At 41.4% G+C, this 6002-nt stretch overlaps 1 long non-coding RNA gene across 1 annotated transcript; it reads left to right on the top strand.

The window, feature by feature from the left end:
- Positions 1–286: 286 nt before the first annotated feature.
- On the top strand, positions 287–5673 carry LOC132402512 (uncharacterized). The gene is made up of 3 exons (XR_009514937.1): positions 287–418; positions 570–694; positions 5578–5673. It is a non-coding gene; the product is annotated as an uncharacterized LOC132402512 (long non-coding RNA).
- Positions 5674–6002: the final 329 nt, after the last annotated feature.

Below are 6002 nucleotides of genomic sequence, written 5' to 3'. Positions count from 1 at the left end.
GTCCTCACAAAATGAATGCTAACTTTTCATTTCCCTTTCAAACTACCAACTCAATCCGCAAGGAACTTTTGGGAATCCTGCTCTACAACTCTCAAGTTCCTCTACAAGATGGCATCAGTGATCAATGCAATCAACGGTAATGTCCTGCAGACAGTTTACAAAACTACTTCTTCTTCTTTTAAACATACTGCTAAACTGCTTGTGACTGGAGCCTGTAATTTACATTTGATGATGTATTTTTGGGCCAGCTCAGCTATCTGGTGCTTTTGCTGTCTCCAGGGGACCTCGACAAGTCTGAGAGCGAAGTGTGCGGCCTAATGGCAGAGTGTGAATCCATGATTGGCTCCTTGCTGATCTTGATTGATTAAAGTGTCAAGCAAGATTGAAATCGACAAGGACGAGAGCGGAAGGTGAACAGGTATTTAGTGCCATCTGCCTGCATCTCCCTCTCCCTCTTGCTTCTGGAGGAATGTGCAAGAGACTTGGTTCCCATGTTGCAATAACTCTGCGCTTCATCTTACATTGGTTTCTGGTTACTCATTTTTTGCTATTTTTCATGATTTGATCAGGTACTTCAGCATGTACTGGCTCTGCGGCCTGCAGTCAACACACAACACAGCGCTAAACTGAACTGGAGTAAACTGAACATGCCTGGAAAATTTCAAGGACTCTGCGATTTGATCTTTAGTATTCTGTGTGTTATCCACTTACCTTTTGCTGTTTGTGTGATTTGTTCTTTTTTGTGCATTAGGAATTTGACGTTTTCTTTAAATGGGTTCTATGCTGTTTCTTTGCTTTGTGACTGTCTGTGGGAAGATGAATCCCAGACCATAGAAGATCTGCAGAGGCTGGAAACCTGAGCAACACACACAAAGTGCAGGAGGAACTCAGCAAACCAATCTCTGGGTTGTATACTTTGATTCAAGTGTACTTTGAATCTTTGAACCTCCAAATTCTGAATTATCTCCACATTCAGAAAATACTCAAGGCTTTTTATTACTTCTATCTCCCTACTCAGTGTTCCATCTGCAACTTCTTTGACTGTTATCCCAGCTGTACAAGTCCTTGTTCAAACACCCTGCTTCCTTTTCACTACGTCTGCCCCCTCCTAATTTTGTACCATTGACAAACTGGGCCACATTAATCCATCATCTCAATCAATAATCTATATTGCAAAATGTAGCAGACCCAACACTAACTCCTGGGATACCCTGTAAGTCACTGGCAGACAACCAGTTAAAGCTTCCTTTATTCCCACTTTTTGCTGGTCAGCCAATCCTTTATCCATGCTAGCAACTTCCTTGCAATACCATGGGCTCCTATCTTATTCAACAGCCTTGTACATGACATGTTGTCAAAAACCTGAAAATTCAAGTGAGCAAATTCACTGACTCACTTTTGTCTATCTTGCCTACTATTTCCTCAAAGAATTCCAACAGATTTGTTAGGCCAGATTTCCCCTTAAGGAAATCATGCTGAATTTAGCCTATTTTATTTTATGATTCCAAGTACCCAGCAAACTCATATGTAGTATCTGATTTTAGCTTCTCCCTCTCAAACTGCAGAGTGAATTCTTTCACTTTATGGTCACTGTCTCCGAAGGTTCCTTTACCATAAGCTCCCTAATCAAAGCTGTTTCACTGCAAAACATTAAATCCAGAATTGTCCTTTTCCTAGAGGGCTCAACCACAAGCTAATCTAAAAAGCCATCTTATAGGTATTCTATGGATTCCGTTGGACCCAGTGCCAACCTGATTTTCATAGCCCACTTGCATTCTGAAATCCCCAACACCACTATAATGTTGTCTTCCTTACATGCCACTTTTATCTCCAGTTGTAATTTGTACCGCACCTCCTGGCTACTATTCAGAGGCTTGTATAAACAGCCTTCAGGGCAGTTTTACCCTTGCAGTTTCTTAACTTCACCCACAAGGATTCTATATCTTCTGATCCTATGTTATTTCTTCCTAAGGATTTAATTTCAATTTTACCAACAGAGCCACCCTACCCCCTCTGCCTACCTGCCCGTCCTTTTGAAACAATGTGTATCCTTGGATATTAAGCTCCCAACTGGGATCTTCTTTCAGGCATGGTCAGTGATGTCCATGACGTCATACCTGCCAATTTTTCACTTGCTACAAGATGTCTCCCTTATTTTATATACTGCATGCATTCAAATAAAACACCTTCAGTCCTGTATTCACCACCCCTCTTCTCTAATTTGTCTCTACACTGCCTGAAGTTAAACTCTTAATCTTTTTTAAACTTCCTGTTTTTTTTAATTCTGGAGACTTCATAACTTTCCTGCACTCTCCATCCCTTTTATTTTATCTGTATTTTTCCAATCTGTTCAACCCTTCCCCACACTCCTCTGCAACTGCCCACACCCCACCATTTAGTTCGAAACTCTATCCACGGCCCTAGTTATGTGATTCGCCTTGACCCTAGTCTCAGCATGGATCAGGTAAATCCCAGATCATCAAAACAGCTCCCTTCTTCCCCAATACTAGTGGCAATGTCCCCTGAACTCAAAGCCACTTCGCCAACACTAACCTTTGAGCCATGCGTTTAACTCTCTAATCTTATTCACCCTGTGCTAATTTTCTCATGGCTCAGGTAGATATTGGGAAATTATTAATTTTTTGTTCCGCTTTTTAATTTAGTCCCTAGCTGCTCAAATTACTTCAGCAGAACCTCTTTTCTTGTTCTACCTCTATTATTGGTACTCACATGGACAACAAAAACTAGATCTTTCTCCTCTCATTCCAACATCCTCTGCAGGACAGATGAGCTGTCCTGAACCTAGGCAGCAGATAGACAACACAGCCTTTGGGACTCTTGATTCTTGCAACAAAGAATTGTGCCTATTTGTCTGACTATTCTATCCCCAAATAACCTGCATTACTCTTCTTCCCCCCCCCCCCTTGAATGGCTTTCTGGACCACTGCGCCACATTTAGGTTGCTCATCCTTCCTACAGCCCCCCATTCTTGTCCACACAGGGCACATGAATCTCAGACCTGTTGGACAAGCTCAAGGGGTGAACCCCTTCCAGTGCTACCTACCTGCCTCACTCATAGTCACAACTTTGAAGTAGTTAATCTAAAGAGTGTGATTGTCCTCTGAAACAAAATTTACAGGTAAGTCTTCCCCTCCCTGATGCATCACAATGTTTGAAGCTCAGATTCTAGACCACTTTAAGTCTGATTTCCTTGAGCAACCAACACTTGCTGCAGATGTGGTCACCAGGAACCACAATGGGGTTCATCAGCTCCCACATTATGCAGCTATAACACATCACTTGCTCCTGTATCTCTACTTTAATTAGTTGTAGTTTGTTTTTTTTTGTTTAATTACTATGTTGTCAGTAATGTTGTTTGAGTTTCAGCACAACCCTACTAAACAATTAGTCCATTTAAGTAATGTATAAAGAATTTGTATACTAATTTAAGTTTAATCTCATGCTAACTCCTGTTTGTCATGTGTGTAATGTGCTGTGCTGCTGCAGCAGAAGTCTGAATTTCCATCATTTACACTATGTATGTGGTGAATAAACCTGAACTTGAGTTTTTGTGAGGGACCACCGGGGTAAACATAAAACTGGAAGAGCAGATAAAGGTGAAAAAAAAAATAGGGGTTTTGTTTACCCAAAGTGTTCACAAACTCAACAGAACTGTTCTGGAGTCCAAACTTGAATCAGCTAAACAAAACAGAACTTGGTTACAACAACATAATAAATACTCCTCAAACCAAGCAACACCACTCATCTCCTGACTGCGGGTTTATATCCGATGCTGGGCAGTCCATAGTAAATTGCAGGGGAGATAAAACATCCCTCTCCTTAAAAAGATACGGCATAAATGAAGCAGCTCCAGAGAACAGCCCTCTGGCTGTAGCAGAAGGGCACAATCCAATGACCCAGCCCCATCTACTTAGGCTGGTGTAATGCAACAGCTCAGTCATTTGCTGGATTATCAGGAGGACGGTCGGCTACAGGACACTTTAATATGGCCAGTTGATGGTGTGGCTGGTAATTGCAGCCGCCACAAGTTTGAAGTACATGTAAGCAAGAGAGTACACAATCTGAGACTCTTGACTGGGTGAAGTCAACGATGGACGTTGCGTTCTAGGCGGTCTACGTGATACATAAGCCAGAGTAGTAGGATATGGAGACCAAGCTGTTGCCCATGTATCAAGCTTCCCCTCTTCATACAGCTGATGAACCTAAAGGAACGGCAAAGTTCCTTTGGCACTCTGTTGCAATACAACAAACAACAAATATAAGCAATATAGTTGGGCACCTGCTATGCCACAGGAGTTGCCAGTCAAAGTAGGACTGCCTTAGGGACCCCTGCTCCAGATTTTCCCTTAAGGTTGACTCCTGAAGCCTTACCCATGAGGCAGAGGAGGTTAAGACCAAAGACTTCTTTGTCTTAGATGAGCTGATGGGCCCCCTCTACCCAAAGTGACTGGTTTTAAGATGCCAGTAACATTCCTTTGCCCCTTCTCCAATCAGTAGAAACAACTCCACTGGGCTTAATAGTTACGCCACATGTGAAGGCCGGGAGCTGAACTTGGTTGTCAGAGGCTACTTGAGATGCAACCCATTGGGAGCTTATCCCCACTACCTCCCCCAGCTAAGACAACCTTAAGAATACACAATGAATAGATTACTGGGTGCTGTAGTAGAACAAAGGGACCTTGGAAGTGTATTGATACATGCTATTAAAGGTAGATGAAGAGGTCAATAAGGTTGTTAAAAAACACATGGAATGCTTTCCTTTATTAGACTGAACATGGAATATGCAGGCACGTAATGCAACAACTATACTCAAAACAAATTACACCACGGATTGAATACTGTGGTTTTTTGGAAAGATGTGAGTGCAGTGGAAAGGATGCAAAGGACTTTTATGGAGATTTTGCCAAGACTGGAAAGTCGTAGTTTTAAGATATGGTTGAATAATGATTTTCTTTGGAACAGGGGAAGATAAGAGGAGACTTAACTGAGGTACATAAAATAATGAAGGGCTCAGAGTAAGTGAACAGTGCACATTTTACCTGGCAGAGTGGTTAAAAATCAAGAAGCATCCATTCAGAGTCATTAGTAGAAGGATCAGAGGGGAGGGATGGAATTTTTCTTGCAGGAATGGAAGGTTTTGGAACTCATTGTATGAAATAGTAGTATAGGCAGTACTTCTCACCATATTCAAACAATACTTGGATTTGTGCTTGAAGAGATGTGAGCTGGAAGTATGCAGATCTAGCTTTAGAGGCTACTATTTGCTTGGACAATTCTTTCATGACCACCACAGGTACAAGAGCATTGTGTATTGAGGAGTATCGAACTCCTTCAGCATCGTGAATTTTCTGTGATTTCAATTACCACTGTGCATTAATTTTTTGCTTTACATGTCATCCAATTGATAATAATACTTCCTCAGCACAGTGGTGGGTTTTTGTTTTTACTTAAATCTTTTTAATGTTGTCCCCTTAAAGGAGCGTATTAAAATTAATCAGCAATGATGGGTTCTCTCATTGATACTGAGCTATTCCAATTTTCCTCTTTGATCCTTAGACGAAGGCATGACAAGGGGATTAAATCACATTCTGAGAGAGATTGGCAAGGCAGATGTGAAGATACAAGATGTCAGGATCCTTTGGCTAAGAGGCGAAGTCTCAGAATAAGAGGGTCAATCTTTTAGGGTATTTGTGGGGAGAATTTTTTTTAAATAGCAAAGTTGTTACAAATGTTTGGAAGTCCCTACCTGAGAGATGCAAATAAATGCTCAGTTGTTAAATATATTCAAGCCTAAATCTGATTAATTTTCACATACTGTGGGAATTAGGGGTTACAGTTATCAAGTGGCAAAGTTGAGTTAGCATAATACGGGATTCATGCAATACCATATCCAATAGCCATGTGAAGTTCTTGTAACCTGGCTAAAGCAAAGCAATAGAAGCGCAAGGATCATCCAGTTTTTGAACTAGGTTTGATGACCC

Source organism: Hypanus sabinus, chromosome 12, assembly GCF_030144855.1.
Source record: "Hypanus sabinus isolate sHypSab1 chromosome 12, sHypSab1.hap1, whole genome shotgun sequence".
Taxonomy (NCBI): Eukaryota; Metazoa; Chordata; class Chondrichthyes; order Myliobatiformes; family Dasyatidae; genus Hypanus; species Hypanus sabinus.
The sequence above is the reverse complement of the archived record's forward strand: the minus strand, read 5'-3'. Positions and strand labels throughout refer to the sequence as shown.